Below are 16,741 nucleotides of genomic sequence, written 5' to 3'. Positions count from 1 at the left end.
CTGAGAGTTTCCCAGTTGCATGGACCAGCTGTATTTTTGGCTTCTCTCTCTGGGTGAGATCACTTTCCCATCTTTATAATAACCCACTTTGGGAAACTGACACACTCACTCTCCAAAATTAAGCCAGAAGTTAACCAGAAAAACACAACTACTGGGAAATGCATCTTTCTGGTTATTCAAATATTCATTTCAACAATATTTAATGCACAATCACAGATACTGTAAGGAATAAAAAAGTCATAAGTGACAAAATTCAATCTCTTGAAAGACTATGAATATTACTGGGAAAAATACACATGAAAGCATGGTTAAGATCTCATGAAGTAGAGAGATCTGGGTAGATGATGTTGGGTGAAGGCTTGGTGCCAGTTCTGAAAGGTTGGGTAAGATGTAAAAGGTTTTTTCAGTTGAGATGAGTTGGAGCAAGATATGAAGAAAGTGTCTGTAGAGCTGTGAGATTGTCCTGTTTAGAGCAGAGTTCATGTGTGTGAATAAGAAAGCTAAGGCTGTTAGGGTAAGAATTCTTCTGGAATGTTGAGGCCCTTGATATTCTGGCTGAGGAATTTGGGCTTTACTCAGGACACATTAGAGTAGCTGATGGGTTTTGAGGGAGGCAGTAACAGTGAAAACTGTTGCACTGACAGGGGTAATGTGGCTCATCAACAGATCCGATGATGTAACAAGTGCTTCTGGTGTCCTGTGACATGCATCATTGGTCCCCATTTGACTTCAGCTGCAGCTGGGATGGACAGCTCCCGGGCACACTGACAGGGTTCCACCTTAAGGGCAACCTTTCATATCTCTGGGCTTTCCTCCTTCAGGGCTTTCTCTGAAGCCAGGAGTGCCATTATGCCTCACAGAACTGCCTAGAAATGTGGGAGAGATATACCTTCTAGGTTCACTTCAACAGCTAGGGATTGAGAATCAGATGATAAATGCCCCCAGTCTCTTGTCCTTCAGAAGGACAAGTCATGAACATTCTGGAATGTGCTTCAGATAGTCTCCAAAAGGATTGAGTTATTTCTCACTCAACTATTGTGTTACACTATCCTTCAAAATCACTCAACTATTGCTTCCCAAGTTCCAAAGAATCCTTCCATCTCCATTTGATACCCCTTTCCTCCCATGTCCCAGATGAGACAATAATGACAATAGCTCTATCTATTGGGCCTCCGTGATTTCACAGGCACGGTTTTAAGGACTTTACGTGAATCAGTTCATTGATTCTTCACATCAATCTTGAAAAATAGATATAATGATTAATTCCATTTTTTAAGATAAAGAGATTGAAGTAAAGGGAGATTGAGCATCTAGACTAGAGTCATAGTTTGCCAGTGGTGGGGTCTGGAGCTGAACATGGTCCAGTCTGATTCACATCACAGAAGCCACATTCTTCACTAAGTACTCCCATTTCTGAGGAACCTAAGACTGGAATTAATTCTTCCTTTAGGAACCATGAGGGAGTTCAGGAGAGAAAGATGGGCTCATGTACATGGAGGTTCACATTCCAGTTGGAAATTTAACTCCAAATATGAGAAGAACAAAGGAAGAAAGTTGACCCCCATGGCCAGAGAGTTCTCCCATGAAATCTGATATTGACTTCTGCTCTGAGGTCCAGGGCAGGTTGACTGGGATGCACAGGTGGGAAAGCAGCCTGCTCCCAGCCAGAGGCCATGGGAATCAGTCCAGAGAGAGGCAGGGGTATTTACAGTCCACTGTGATAAAACCCACAGTCACTATCAGAGTGCCATGCAGCAGAGGGGCTACGCTGACCTCTTTCATCTCTTAGGCTGCTGGGTTATAACTCAGTGCTCATATTTGGAGTGTGCATGTTTACTTCAAGGCCACAGGGATCCCTTCTCCTGGGCTTCTCTACCTGCTAAGTAACTCACAGAGAAGAGCATCCATGTGCTTCTAATGCACTGTTTGACTCACATCCCTGGCAACATGTCTGTGGTATGTGGGATGTGGTAGTGGCTCAACTGGAAGTGTGTTGGGAGAATAATCCATTAAAGAGGGGAAAAAATCAATAGCACAATTAGGGGCCATTTCATCCCATAATGACGCCAGCTGCTGGGAGGGCCAGTGCTACCGGGTGCTGCCTCTAATGGTGTGTGCTCTCATCAGCCCCTCTACCTTCCCAGGATGTGATGTCCTCTTAGGAAACCAATGATGTCGAAAATTCAGCAGGTGCAAGGCATAAATACCATGTCTTCATCAACAGTACAACATAACAATTTATTACGAGATTAAAGACATCCTTCCCCAATCAGCTAAACTTCATGGACAATGCAGTTTCACTTCCTGGTAATATCTGCTCTTTGGTTTTCTTCTTTTCCTCTTCTCCTTTCCCATGGAAAGAATTTAAAGTACCAGGACAGCTGATTTTACTATGTCAAAGAAACACAGCATTCCCTGGGAAATTGTTCATGAGGAATGACTTACATATATAGGTCGTCTGTTTTGTGTCTGCAGAAGAGCTCAAATTTACAGACTTTGTCCTTGATAACCATCGTCTTTCATGATCATCCATTGATTCCTTCTAGAAACAAGCACCCAATGCCTACTGTATGTTAGTTACATTGTGTGGGGCAGCTGTAAAGTTCATTCAAAATAGAGATATTGATGTTTCCCCAAATAAAAGGCCAACCTTAAGATCAATCATGAGTACATCTTTTCAAAGTCACTTAAAACTGAAGTTATTTTAGTTGTATCTGGAGCTAAAATAACTAAGACAAAAGAATTTAAGCTTTTAGCTGTAGAAACGTTCCCTATTAGTTTTAGTGTAATTAAAATGCATGCATTTTACAGTTGAAACAGAGGATAAAGTTTAAGTGGAAAAACAATTTGAGAATCCTGGTTTGATTTTTTAACTAAGTGTCCCTGACACCTTCCTCTGACATCTGGGATGGTCCCACATGTAGATCTGGTTTGGGGTCCTGTGTTCCCCTGGCCCTTGGGCCGTCCTGTTTTCCTAACATCACTCAGATCTCAGAGTAATCATCTTTTAAATGCCTCCTCGAGGCTAACTACCCGGCCCCTGCCCCCAACGCAAGAGCACATCTCTCTTCCTCTCCATCTTATGTCCTCCAGGGGAAAAAGCACTTAAAAGTCGATCTTTCAGGGGTTCAATCCACATGCCCCTTTCTCATTTTCCAATGCTCAAGAGGAACAAGAAATGCATGCACAGAACATGATGTCAGTGCTCCCTGCTTGCGGCCTCGCTTCCCTTTGCCTTTGAGGATCTTAGGCAGTAGGTGTCTGTTCTTCAAGTCTTTGATAAGACCCCAGGTGCCTACCTGTCCACTGTGGTCCCAACTACTTCCTTTTCCCTGACCTCCACAGAGGAAGCCAAGCAGAGGGATGCTTTTTAAAAGCAAGGCTACCCTGCCACATGTCACTATGGCAACATCAGGGCATCAGCCATTGGTGATGGTGCCAAATGGGAGACATCTCCAACCTGGGTTTTGAAGTTGCTTTTTTCTAAAAGCTGGTCATCTGCTTGCTTTTGCTATGTGTTGAGAAGGGACCATCTCAGCCAGGAAGCCTGGATCCGTAAATAAATGAGAGGAATTAAATCTAATGCTTGACAAATGACATACGTTCATCACTGAGGTCAGGAAAGCATATCAGTTCTCACATCAGAATTACATTATCGCAAGTGGTATGGTTTGGGTTTTTCCCCTCATACTTCTCATGCATTAACCATCGCTAGAGACAGGATACAGGATGCAGTGATTATCCATTACTGTCCAGGTCCCTGAATTGCATTTAGCCTAATAGTTGTGCTTGCGTTTTCATAGCTGCTTATTCAACTTGTTGCTTTGGGTTCAGTTTTCCTTCCTGCAGAGATCCTGCAAGAGGCGGAACATTTCTATCTGTTGCATAGTGGTGGGGAGCGAGCACGAAATGTCACCATCTTCCAGGCCACTTGTTGGCTAACTTATTTTCACATTCAAGATGATAACTGCGGGACACCTGGGTGGCTCAGCGGTTGAGTGTCTGCTCAGGGCTTGATCCCAGGATCTGGGGATCAAGTCTTACATCAGGCTCCCTGCATGGAGTTTGCTTCTCTCTCTGCCTATGTCTCTGCCTCTCTCTCTGTGTCTCTCATGAATAAATAAATAAATCTTAAAAAAAAAAGATGATAACTGACACACATTGTGTGCCCAGATACACATTGCTTCTCATTTCAGGGTTTTAAAATATTTCATATTTCAAAAGTAGTGTGACCTGTACATATATAACAAGTAATTCAAGTAACTAATTAGTTTCAGGATCTTCTTATGTTTTAATTGAAGTCCTGCTAATCAATTTGATTTGATAACCAATAGTAATACATGTTTTATAAAAGTGTCAACTTGCCGTCCTCTCTCTCCATTCTCCTCTTACGCTGACCTCTTGAAATTGTGGAAAGTTCAAAGAAGTCTCCACTTTTGGACATGACTTGGAATGTTCTCAGTATGGTGGAGTCCAGATCTCTTTCCATTGAGATGCCTGGGGTGCTTTGCATCAAAAGTGTTGCTGTGTTGTTGTTGTTGTTGTTGTTGTTGTTTGGAACCACCTAGGACAACCAGCATCCAATAGAACAACCAAGAGGAAATGCCTGCCTTCAACACACTCTAGAATCCTGGCATGGACACAAAATGTCCTAACTTCCTAAATTTGAGCTTCAAAGAGTGCTGTCAAGTGCTTCATCCCATGATGTTTGCTTAGTTCCCATTGGTTTGGATTAATCATCCTAAATTTTGTTTTGCCCTCAATCCAAATTAAGCAAGGCCCAGAGAGATGAGCCATTCAAAAGAATGTTTAGTATTAATTCCCAAGCAGGACTTGAAGGGCAAGAGGATATGAGTAGTTAATAAAATTTGTATCTGGCTGCCAAAAATATATATGTTCAAAGTATAAAACAGAAAGTTTGAAAAGGAGAAAAAGGGGGCATCTGGGTAGCTCAGTGGTTGAGCATTTGCCTTTGGCTCAGTCTATGATTGTGGGGTCCTATAATGGAGTCACACATTGGGATTCCCCCAGAGAGCCTGCTTCTCCCTCTACCAATTGTCTCTGCTTCTCTCTGTGTGTCTCTCATGAATAAATGAATAAATCTTCAAAAAAAACAAAAGAAAAAATAAAACATAGGAAAAAAAAATCACTTGACATGAGACAGTTTCTCTTTTGAAATTTTTGTGTTCTTCTATATCCACACATATTTGCACACTCACACAAATCCTAGTTACGTGTGTTCTTTTTTACCAAAGAAGAGGGTTTTATAATACAAATGTCTTTGCCCCATGCTTTGCTTTTTGCAATATATTGTGAACATTTTCTCCTGAGGCAAATGTAACAGCTTTCTTGTGTCTTGTCTTATGAATGGGTCATAATTTGCTTTACCAATGTCCTCCTGTTAGAAATTAAACTGTTTTAGGCATTATGCACGTTTCTATCTCATGATTATCTTTGCATTAAACTTCATGATTTCTTTAACATAAATTCCCAGAAATGCAATGGCAGGGTCACATGTTATGTACATTCTTTGAAGCTGTTAATACCTGCAATTTAGTTGTCTAGAAAAGGCAATACCAATTTATATTCAAATAAGTGGAGTGACTATTTCCATAGTTTTGTGATAAACATGAATAGTATGATATACCATGTGCCAAGTGTGGAATTAAGGGTTTTTATATGCATTTTTCCCCCATTTAATTCTCATACCAGCCCCAAGATAGATAAAATGCTATTATTTGCATTTTACAGATGTATAGGATGAAGCTTATAGAGCATGAGTGAATTTGACCAGAATCCCATGACTCTGGTTTTGACTTGGAAGCCTGACTCTTAGCCACCACTGCATAGACTGATACAAATATGTGCACAATTACAGAGCACCTACTAAGTGCCAGGCACAGTGCTGGGGCACTGCAAGGGGCCCCTATACATAAACCAAGTGTAATCTTTGTTTATAGAACCTTTAATTCTGCCCAGGGAAAACACAGATGCATTCATGAATATAAAATACAGTGGGGTCAAGTTATGTAGTAATGGCAGTGGAAGAATGATGTAGGATGGGAAGGAAGGGGGTTACAACCAGCTCAGAGGACTGGGAAACACTTTGAAGGGACAGGAATTATTTGAGCTGACCTTTAAAGATGAGGGATTTATACATGTGGAAATGGAGCATGCGCCTCTCCAGCAGAAGGACTCTGTTGGAATCATGGTAATGGAGGAACATCCAAGGCCACAAGGAAGAAGAGCTTGATGGTAATGAAGGGGGTTATGGGAAATATGATGAGACGATGTAGTTGAAAGGAAAGTCATGGAAGTCTTTGCTGAATTAAGGAGATTGGATTTGATCCTGTAGATAGCTGGGAGTGTCACTGACCATTTTTAGTAAAGAGACATGATTTGTGTGCCCAATGTTAGTCTGAGAGTCATTTGAAATGTGATTAGAGCAGAACAGACTAGGAATGGCAAGTTACTTAAGTGTCAGGAAGAAAATGCATAATCTTTTGGTAGAATCCAGATTTGACATTTGTTTTTGGGTATAGCGGCCAAAAGGGAAAGTATACAAGATTTCTCTAAGGTTTTAGCCCTGGGTGACCAGGAGGCCAAGATGTTATTACTGAAAGGACGATGGGCATTAAAAGCAGGGGTTGGTTAGGGAAAAGGAATCAAGTTTGGAACTGGTTAAACCTGCAATGCTAGTGAATAGTGGAGACACCAGTTGAATATCTGCCCTTGACCTTGGGAGAGGGTTCAAGACTTTGGAAATAAATATAAGCATTATGTGTAGGAAAGCCATAGCAGAAGCCATGAACTTGAATAGTACTTTCAAAGGAAAAGAATAGAGAAAAGAGGAGACCAGGAAAGGCTCTTGAAAACTTTAAAAATGGAAATGAGGAGAGAAATGAGCCAAAGAAAGTGATGATCAGTTAGAGGATGGGTTAGAGTGTTTTGAGTTTAAGAAACCAAAGAAGAAGAGATTTGCAAGAGCAGGAAGCAATGGTTTTGCAATTTAGGCAAACGATGACTGAAAATAGATCTTGAGATTTGGCTAGAGTCACGTTATTGGTGGTCCCTTAGAGGGTCACCTCGGTAAAACACGAGGGAAGGGGATCTGGTTATTGTTGAAAAATGTGGAAGCAAGGAGAAGAAAAGAAGATAGCTCAAGGGGGTGAAGATACACATACACATACACATGCATATGTCATACATGTAAAAATACATGTAGAATGTGAAGAAGAGCAACTGTGCTTATCAGCTGAAGATAAGGAGCCAGTAGCAGCATCAGACAGAGAGTAGAGATACAGGCAAGAGGGACTAACTTCTGGGGAAAGGCCCAAAGGAGATGAAAGAGGTAAGAGAAAGGGCCCAGGTGAGGAGGTTATCTACTAACATGGTATGTGTTCTGGAGGAGGAGAGGTCATTAAGAGCAGTGTGGAGGTGGAGGGAAAAGCAAATGAGGGAATTGTCCTGATGCCCTCTGGGTTTTGGGAGAGAGGGAGATATGTTCCTCTGGGAAGCATGGAGGCCAGAGAGAGGGTGGAGGAAGGCCTGGGCTGGGTGATGTTGGGCAGACACAGTGAGGAACATATCATACTCTGCCTTTTATTATTTTTTTTAATTTCTTTTTTTTTTCTGCCTTTTATTGATTCCTGGCCAAACTAGAAATGGGAAATACTCTCCCCTAAGAATCCTAGGTTAACTTTTTCATTACAGACTTTTCCTGCTGTGAAGCGTCAAAGAAGACGGAGGAAAGGGGACAGAGTAATAGATGGGGGCACAGGCATTTTCACACATGGGGAGGTTGTGCAAGTGTTTACAATGGATTGAGGGTCTTCCCCCGCTTCAAATTCCTTGTAATAAGAAAGTGGTGGGATATCATTTTTTCTTTGTAAAACGGAGTGTGTGGATCTGCAAAAGCTCTTAGGTATTTTACATTCTAAATCTACAATGTAAGGCTAGATTTGCATATGGATGGAGACTGGAAGGAAACATGCACAATGCAAAACAATCGCATGGGAATAATAGTTTTCTTTTCGATATTACCAACCATATATCATGCCTTTGGCTCTATAGTTGTTTTAAACGTAGAGAATGCTTTAAAAGTGTTCTTTTTATTATAATGTTTGCTCTTTTTGGATATTTGAGATTTAACTGACATATGTACTAAGATACTTGTGAGTCTCATGGTAGCGTAGTGACCCTTTTGTATCAGAACTGAGCTAATTCTGTAGAAGCTTTTGACTCAACTACTCATGACCTATTCCAGGAAATGCATTACGAAGGAGCCAGCAGATAACAAATCTCCAACTTAGGAGGAATTGCTTCTGGAAACTGCAAAGCATGAGATAAGGTTTATTCCATGGGAGCTGACTTTATCCAACCCCACACTCGAGTGATGTAGTGGGCTCTGAGTAAGCTGGGTACACAGAACTGATAAACTCTGCACTAAATTAATTAAGAATTCTATTGCTTTAATAGCTTGTCTTCAAAGACCAATGACTAATACCGGGATTTATTATGCAAACAACAAAAAATGGGCTATGTAAATTTTGTAATGGGAGATCTAGGGTCGTGTTAAATCATCTCTAGATCTGTTGATTTTTCTGATATCAGGCTATACTATACAGAATTACTAGATCATGGAGATCCAAGGATTCTTTCACAAGTAGAATAGTAAATTTTGCTTCTGAGCTTAGAGTTTGTAAGGTAACAGTACTTGTGTCATTTGAGTTTCATGACATGCCTTAAAAGGAGATATGATGAGTCCCAATTTATAGACATAGATGCTGGTTCAATAAGATTCTGCTTCCTGTAATTCTGTCCAAGGAAGCTCAACTACTTAAGTGGTGTGGCTTGGATTTTGACTCCAGACTTTTTACTTCACATCCAATTCTTTTGCTGCTATGCCCTCAATGCATTAAGATCTTGCTCAATTTTCCACCTTTATTTTCCTTTTTTTTTTTTTTTTTTTACAATAAGGAAACTGAGACTCAGAGAGACTAAGGAATGGCACTGCTAGTTACCGATGAAATCAGAACTAACTCTGGACCCATCACCCTGGCTAGGGCTCCTTCCCCTTGTGCTCTGGAGTAGAGGATATGTATAAAGCTAGAGCTTCTAAGTGCGACTCCATGATGATTTATATGCATGGTTTGTCTGTCTTTCTGTAAAAATGTATGTACACTGTACATTTGTACAAATGTATGTGTGTCCAAGGCCAGGGCAGGGTGGATGCAAAAGCAGTGTAGGATAGGGCCAACTGTCCTATCACCAACAACCTTGTGTCAGCCTCTTCTGTTAGCTCTGTTTCCTATACTTGGTCTTGAGGGCTCTGCTGCCATCATACCCCATACTCTTCCTTCTGACAATAGATGATATTTCTGGCAGAATGAGCATCATACATGTTTCATTCTGTTTCAGCCCACATCCTCTTATGGATCAGACTGAATTTTCTGTCCTGGAAATAGAGTGTTATCCTCAAAGTTGGAAGTTCCATGGCTTAGGTGCTGGACCGGTTCCTAGTACTATACTCTTCTGAATCACTCTGCGCACTCCCAGGTGGTGTCCACTTTTTGCAATTAGAAAATGAGGCCATAATAAAAATATGTGCATTTGTCTTCTAATGCACATGCACTGGCACTTCTGTATGTCATGTACCTGCAAGCGGAATACATCAGTTGAATAGTATTGCCATTTGCAAGTTAACAGGAGAATTAACAAATGGCTCTCTAAATCATGGCACTACAGATTTAACTAGAACTACCCAAGATTTCTGGTTTCCTCTCATTGCCATCATCATAAACATTGATTCACTGCTTCCCCTAGGAGGCATTGTTTTTCAAATTACATGTATCAACTCATCCAACTCTCACAAAAATCCTAGGCAAAAACCCATTTTGCAGATGAGAAGAATGAGGCACATAAGTTTTATATTATTTGTCCAGGGCCATACAATGTGTGTAGAATCAGATACTTAACAGTCTACCCCCTGAGCCTGCATTCCTATGAGTTTTTTCTCTCCACATTTGGTATTGAAAGAATTTTACATCTTTGACAAAAAGATGGGCATAAAATGTTTTTACACTATTTTAATTTGTATACACCTGATTTCTGGTATATATATGATGATGAGTGAGCATCTTTCTTGTGTGTTTGCTGTCTATCCAGGTTTCCTCTTATATCCATTGCTTGTTCATAATATTTTTCCATTTTCCTTTTTGGTTGTCTGTTTCTTTTTGATTTTGGATAGTGTGTCAGTTACGTGTTGCCACATAACAAATTGCCCGAAACTTAGTAACTTACAGCACCATCAGGAACTTTATTATTATCTCTCATGGTTTTGTAGACTGACTGGGCTGGTGATGTCCACCTGGTGTCTTTCATGTGGTTGCAGTTCAGATGGTGGCTGGGGCTGGAGTCAACTAAAGGTCATTCACTCATATATAGTGGATACTGCTGGTTGTTCATTGGGATCTCAGCTGGAATGTTCATGGGGACATCTATCCAGAGCCTCCTCATGTGGCCTGGGCTTCCTGGACACACAGCAATGAGGTTCCAAGTGCAAGCTTCAGAGGAGTTCAGAGTGGAAGTGCTTGATTTTTTTTTTTTTTAATGACCTTGCCTCAGAGTTGATTTAGCCTCATTTCCAGTGTACTCTATTGGTCAAGGCAGACACAAAGTCTCACCCAAGTTTAAGGTGAGGGGTTGCGGGATACCTTGATGACTCAGTGGTTGAGCATATGCCTTTGACTCAGGGCGTGATCCTGAAGTTCCAGGATCGAGTTCCACATTGGGCTCCCCGCAGGGAGCCTGCTTCTCCCTCTGCCTGTGTCTCTGCTTCTCTCTGTGTGTCTCTCATGAATAAATAAATTAAATCTTTAAATAAAATAGGAGGAGGGGTTGCAAACTCTGCCACTCTGGGACAATAGTCAACATCATTGTATATAGGGCATTTGGGATAGGATATTTCATGGCAGCTGTCTTTGGAAAAGCCCTTCAGGCATAGAGAGCAGTAATACTCCCTCCCAAGTCTTTGCCTGTTGTCTACAATCTTTAATAGTGTTTTTGATACATAGTAGTTTTAATTATGATAGAGTCAACTTTATCAATCTTTTCCCTTTTGGTTTATGTTCTCTTGTTGCTTTTCTAAGACATTGTTATTCTATCCTACAATGTTAGTCATGTGCCCTATATGACATTATATATATATTCTTCTTATATTTAAAACTTTGATTTATAGAAGACATATTTCTATCTATAGAATAAGGTAGGGGTCCAATTTACTCTTTTTTCATATGGACAAATGTTGAAATTTGTGGCATATATTATACTTTTCCTTATCATTATTTTTAAAATTATGCTTGCTTTATTTCTAGCGAACTTTTTAAAAAATTTTATTTTTAAAGATTTTATTTATTTATTCATGAAAGGTGCAGAAAGAGGCAGAGACACAGGCAGAGAAAGAAGCAGGCTCCATGCAGGGAGCCCCACGTGGGACTCGATCATGGGTCTCAAGGATCCTGCACCAGGCTGAAGGCAGGCGTCAAACCACTCAGCCACCCAGGCGTTCCTGATTGACTTTTTAAAAAAAATTTCCTGACACCCCTCTTCTCCTCCCTCCAATTACTTCATTTCCTGCTTTGGAAAGCATGTGTTTTATTTCCATTTTTAGGAGTCACACATATTTTTTAACAACTAAACTTGACATAAAGAAGTCTACATTTATTTGCATCTCTACACTTCTTTCCCCAAATATAGGGGCCTTAGAAGGTTTTAACTGCAATGACCCCCAATAGTCTCTGATGTTGTGGTACAATATTCTACTTTTTCTTGCTTTTAAATAAATAAAAACCAGTCAGTGTTGCTATTTTACTTATAGCCATTGTTTATTAGAGATATCTGTATGTTTGCAAATGTCTTCATTCACTATTGTTTTATTATACTCTCCCATCCTTCTGAACTCAATTTCCTTCTCTATACGAGGTATGTTTTAATGGTTCTTTGAGTAAAGATTTAGAAGTATAAATTCCCTCAAAGTTTCTTTTTGTTTGTCTGAAAATATCTCTCAGCCACTTAAAGACATTATTCCATTCTCTTCTTGCCTTTATTGTTGCTGATCAGAAGTTCTTCACAATCTAACTGCTATTAGTTTGTAGAGGTATTGTCTGTTTATTTAAATATACTCTCTTTGTTCTTGATGTTTTCCAGTTTCATTTTGATTAGTCTAAATGTGGATAACCTTTTCATTTGGACTGGGTTTATTTAATCTAAGGACACCTATCTCTCATCAATTCTGAAAAATTCTTCACCATTGTCTCCTCAGATATGACATCTACCTTATTCTATTTGATCTTTCTGGAATTCCTACTAGATTCTCACTGTTCTTAATATACCTACCATATCTCTAGCTTACTTTTTCTCTATCCCTTATATATTTGTGTTTCTTGTTATATAATCTCCTCAGCATTGACTTTCAGTTCACTAATTCTTTATTCAGCTTTGTCAAATTCATTGATTAACCCATCTATTGGATTTTAATTTATGTCTTATTGTATTATTTCCAGAACTTCTATTTGGTTATTCTATTTTATTTATTTATTTATTTATTTATTTATTTATTTATTTATTTATTTATTTTTAGAGTGAGAAAAAGCATAAGTGGGGGTGGGTGGAGGGAGAGGGAGAGAGAAAATCTCAAGCAGGGTCTTTGCAGGCAGACAGCCTGATGTGAGGCTCAAACTCACTTATGTGAGATCATGACCTGAGCCAAAATCAAGAGTCAGATGGTTAACCAACTGAGCCACCCAGGTGCCCCCTATTTGGTTATTATGAAAATTTAATATTTTTCTTTGATGCATAGAATCTTGTTTTTAACCATTGAGTTTTATTCTGTCTTTCATATCTATTTTGATATCATATATTTACCCTTCCTCTAAGATTTTTTTTCTGATGTCTCTAGGTATCCAACATTCCTGTTTTTGAGTTTTCTGCTTTGTTTAGAATGGAGCACTTGTTGGTATATTTTAAAATTCTTTACTGTGCCCTGATTTTCAGTGAGATTTATATCCCTTGTGGTCTGGGTTAAGGAAGGTCCCTCTGAAGTAATTTTGCATTTGCTTCTGCTGGGTATTCCAGCAATCCACTAGGCTAAGGCAAACTTTATGTAATTCTCATTCTGAAGATCTGTGTATCACAGAGGCAGAACAATGAATTCTCTGAATCATGTTGCTTTATTATTTTTTAAAGATTTTGTTTATTTATTCATGAGACACAAAGAGAGAGAGGCAGAGACATAGGCAGAGGGAGAAGCAGGCTTCTCACAGGGAGCCTGATGTGGGACGTGATCCTTGGGATCACACCTGAGCCAAACGCAGATGCTCAACCACTGAGCCACCCAGGTGCCCCAATCATGCTGCATTACAGTTTGTTTTACATGGGGATCTCTCCCCCTGTACCCACCCTCTAGCTCCCAGAAAATCTCTGACTATAGAAAAATCTTCATTGTAATCTAGACTAACCAGGTAGGGTTATTTGAAAATTCTGACATATGCAAATATTTCAGTGTCAACATCCCACCTTGAGTGGGCCACAAATCTGGTTTCTAAGTCCTGGTAGGTGCAATTTCCAAGTCATTAGAATCTCCCTCCTCCAAAACCTTTTTCTCACATTCTGTCACCAGGCCAGTTATGGTTTCAGTTCCAGTGCTTACAGACACTGCTTTCAGTTCCTTCTTCATTTCTGGAAACTTTTTTTTTCTTTCTTGCATATTCCATTTTATATTTAACTTATTATTATTTTATCCAGAGTTTTTGCTTTATAGCGTTAGGATTTCTATGATAGCTTTGTCTGCTCCATTGCCAGAACTAGCCATGTCCAGAAGTATTGAGTAAATTCTGGTTGAAGGTTGGGATTAGAACTTTCCCACGGTCTTAGGGTTCACTCAGCCTGCAAAAAGGTTATTCTCTGGGTTCAACTCACAGGTGATAAAACCTCCTCTAATGGTGTTAACTTTGTATGGTGTCCAAGAGAGTCCTGACTTCCACTGCATCCTGTGCTCTAGGAGAATATTTCCTGGAATGTGTTTGCAGGATACTAATACACACAGAAAAGAAGTTTATGTTTATAGGAGTTTGGGAAATTACGGGTTAAACCAATTTAAACATGTTTCTGTACTGCGGTATTTCTCAGAAAAGAAGAAAGAAGCAGCTGCCTTTAATATCACTCCTGAATATAAAAGGAAGTAGAAAGGAACATCAGCAGTGGATGGTGACATGGGATGAAAACCAGGTCAGAGTATCTCTGAATCCAACCCCAGAAAGCAGCAGATATTACGATGTCGGGGGAAGCCTTTATGGTTTTGTTCCAAGCATGTGACTTTCCATTCAGCAGGGACTATCTCTTTAATTTTAATTTAATTTAATTATTTTGTAATTTAGGGGAAACACTCCCATGATCTACATCAATAAGGTGACTTCTTGACATAACCAATTCATCTTTTTGATTTGGGATTTATCTCAGGTCAGCTATCCTATGTAGAAAGAGAAGCAAAATAAATGTTTCCCTATTGTAATTTGGGGGGGTCACCTCATTTTTAACGACAGCTAACATCTACTGAGTGCTGACTGCCTTCTGGGTGCAGCAGCCAGCACTCTACAGCTGTGTAAACCTCACAGGTCACGTGGGTTCTAGAGTTAGCCCCATTTTATGGGTAAGAAGACTGAGTTGCCTAGACACCAAGTACCACCTCCCTGTCTACTGCTTTGTTTCAATTGGCTTTTCACCATGTAAATAAATTGTGGACAAGGTAAATGCTGACTTTCAGACTTTGAACCTAAGGCATTTTGGCATCTCTCTTGAGTAAAGAGCAAGGCGGAAGCTATCATCTAAAACTCAGTCTTCTGAGGTTCAAATGTCCCAGCTTCTAGCCTTTTGGCTGCCACATGTCATTGGGCAGAAGCTTAGATTCATTTTCTTCATCTTTTAAACAAGGGTTACTAATATTAGGCACATCTACCTCATAGGATTTTCAGCGTTACTAAGTCAAATAATATATATGGAAGGTTGTTTACACTGTAAAGTGCTTTGCAACATGTAAGCCGCTATTACTGTCAATGGCACACGGTTTTGTTTTCTTTTCACTTGTGATGTGAGTCTGAGGGAGGCCATGATCCTGGCAGGGCACAGCGTGGCCTGGTGTCTGAATTACAGGTGTGGAGTGGCTGCTGACTCTCAGGTGCTCTGAGTGGTCCAGGGTGTCAGTGACAGAGAAAGAACATCCTTGCCTCAGTCCAAGGACCAGAACTGAGAGCTTCCTTCAGCTTAAATCCAGCTCTAGTCTAGACTTGCTGCTTATACTTTTAAAGTAAATACTAATATTTTATTCCAGAATGTTTTGATGCGAATCTTTTGTCAATGGAAAGGCTAACTTCCAGGGAATGTCACATATTTTTATTATCTTCTCCCCTGCCAGACGATCTCAAGATTCTTTATGATTAAAAAAATATTTTTAAAGAAGCATATTGTACTTAACTCTATTTATAAAAGGGGGCCCAAACAAGTCTGCTTGTCCTAAATCTGCCGAACAACTTGGGCAATAAATATTTCTGTATTTGTTTTTGGAGTCCATGTGAGCAGTCAGACATGTTTCACTTAGGCTTAGTTCCCTCGGTGCAGATGCACTTCCTTTTCCTCTTACCACTATCATGTTTTTCCAAGAACACCAGACTCCCTCCCCCAGGGTCCCCCAGTCCTCAGGACCAAATGTCTACTTTGCTGGGAAGTGTTATGTTCCATGTTAACAAAAATAGATGGGAAAGTCTGGGGTTGTGAGGAAAGATGAATTCTTGCCTTGAGTAGTGTTTTTCCATTCATTCATTCATTCATTCAGTTCATTCATTCACTCAGTGATCTGGTCTTCCAAGAATGCACATTCAGCTTTTTTTTTTTTTTTTTTAAGATTTTATCTATTTATTCATGAGAGACACACAGAGAAAGGCAGAGACACAGGCAGAGGGAGAAGCAGGCTCCATGCAGGGACCCCGATGCTGGACTCCATCCCAGGACCCTGGGATCACTACCTGAGCTGAAGGCAGACACTCTACCACTAAGCCACCCAGATGCCCTTGCACATTCAACTTTTAACCACAGGTCAGCTGTGAACGAGACAGGCAGGGGCTCTCCACAAATAGTCCAGTGGAAAGGGGGTCATGAGGTAGATAATCACTTTATCATTTATTCCTTTACTAGGGGACACTTGCACTTTTGGTTGACACAACTCCATGGGAAGAAATGGAGAACACTGGGAAATATTTGCTGGAGGCCTTATCATCTCCTGGGAGGATCCTGTACTGTTTGGAAGGTTATTGTATGGGTAGAGTTCTAAAGGGCTGTAGCTATTTCATGGGAAGTAGAGTAAGTAAGCCCAGCTATTTTTAAGTCTGGAGAAGAGAAATGAACATGGCAGAAACTTGCACCTTTCTCCTCAGGGTCAGGTAAGAAAGAACTGAATTTCTGTTTCAGAAAGAGTATCTAGAAACTGAAAATTTTAGACCTCCTCCAGGGGGTGTTGGGTATCACGCTGCAGAGAGGCGTGCTGGATTGTGGGGAGAGCGTTGTGAGGTGGAGGAGTGGTGTCCTGAGCTCTGGGGTTCTCAGGTGGCATGAGGCCACTCCTGCGTGTCCCCATGGCTCTGTCATCAAAAAGTATTTAACCAGGCAACTTGAGCTTCAGCCGGTTGCAACG

General features: G+C 40.3%; 1 long non-coding RNA gene across 1 annotated transcript in view; it reads left to right on the top strand.

Annotated features, from left to right (window-relative positions):
* Positions 1-16,315: 16,315 nt before the first annotated feature.
* Positions 16,316-16,741, top strand: part of LOC118353051 (uncharacterized) — a 34,326-nt gene continuing 33,900 nt past the window's right edge. Inside the window, exon 1 of the long non-coding RNA XR_004811207.2 lies at positions 16,316-16,490. This is a non-coding gene — a long non-coding RNA (uncharacterized LOC118353051). The remainder of the gene's footprint in view (positions 16,491-16,741) is intronic.

This window comes from Canis lupus, chromosome 31, assembly GCF_003254725.2.
Source record: "Canis lupus dingo isolate Sandy chromosome 31, ASM325472v2, whole genome shotgun sequence".
Lineage (NCBI taxonomy): Eukaryota > Metazoa > Chordata > Mammalia > Carnivora > Canidae > Canis > Canis lupus.
The sequence above is the reverse complement of the archived record's forward strand: the minus strand, read 5'-3'. Positions and strand labels throughout refer to the sequence as shown.